The sequence below is a fragment of the Microtus ochrogaster genome, linkage group LG3, assembly GCF_000317375.1.
Source record: "Microtus ochrogaster isolate Prairie Vole_2 linkage group LG3, MicOch1.0, whole genome shotgun sequence".
NCBI lineage: Eukaryota > Metazoa > Chordata > Mammalia > Rodentia > Cricetidae > Microtus > Microtus ochrogaster.
Window position 1 is genome coordinate 30,838,857 of NC_022029.1, and position 1,093 is coordinate 30,839,949.

Consider the following 1,093-nt stretch of genomic DNA (forward strand, 5'->3'; position numbering starts at 1 on the left):
TTTTCTACTTCTTCTTGATTAAGGTGTTCATGTCCTCCTGTTTTGAGGTCACTGGGTTCTGGTGGTTTCATGTTGTTTTTCAGATTGTTGGGTGAATTCTTGCATTGGCACCTGCCCATCTCTTCCTCTGAATGCTCCCCTAAGGATCTTCTTTTACAGGATCAGGCCTCCTTGCCCACTGATGTGCCTTCCCAGTGATGGCACTCTCCCATGATGGCTCTTTAGGTGTCCCAGTGATGGCTCTCCTGGTGCCAAGATCAGATCTCCTTGATGGTTGGGTAGCTCATAAACAAAGCGCCTACCTTGCTTGCTGCAGGCAAGCTATTGAAACAAAGTAGCTCCTGTCTGCCAGATTGCCCTCGGGATTCGGCCCCAGAGCCCCTAAGAGGGAAGGGAGGCAGAAAGGGGGAGGGTTCTGGATGCAAGCTGGGTGGGATAGGAAGAGAGAGGCTGTCTGCTGGGAGTATAGGCCCAGCAGGAAGCCCAGGTAGTATAGGGAGGATGAGGAATGTCTGAGTTCCGTGTCCTGGGCTGCTGCCGGGGGTCTGATTCTCCCACTGGTTACATTCTAAGAGGATGAAAGCAGTAACAAAAGTTAACAAAAAATGAGTTTTATTCTGTCTTCTGATGAAGGAGGAGCTCATGATTTGCTTTTTGTAGCATCCACACTGGCTTGAAGGGACTCTGCAGTGAAAATTGTGTAGCTTGTGGCTATCACTCACCCTATTCGAGCTTTCATTTAGAAAGGTAAAATTTAGCCCCTGGCCTCCTGGACTCTTGCTCTACATAAAGATAATTGGATTCTAAAAAGAACAGAAGCTAATTTGTAGGTTTAATATAGTGCTTCTTTTAGATAGTAATAAAATCTTTTTCTAAAACCCTAAGTGCACACTATCATTAACATAAATCAAGTGGTTCCCAACCTCAGATCTGAAGGAAATTCTTTAATATTTAAACCCTTAGAGATATCGCAGTGTACATACACTTACCTCCCAATTCCCTATTGTAGACTCAGATAATGCTACTTTAAACTTTGTTAAGAATCCAAGGGTTTTCAGCAATTAAAATGTGTATGCTAAGTCTACTGACTTGA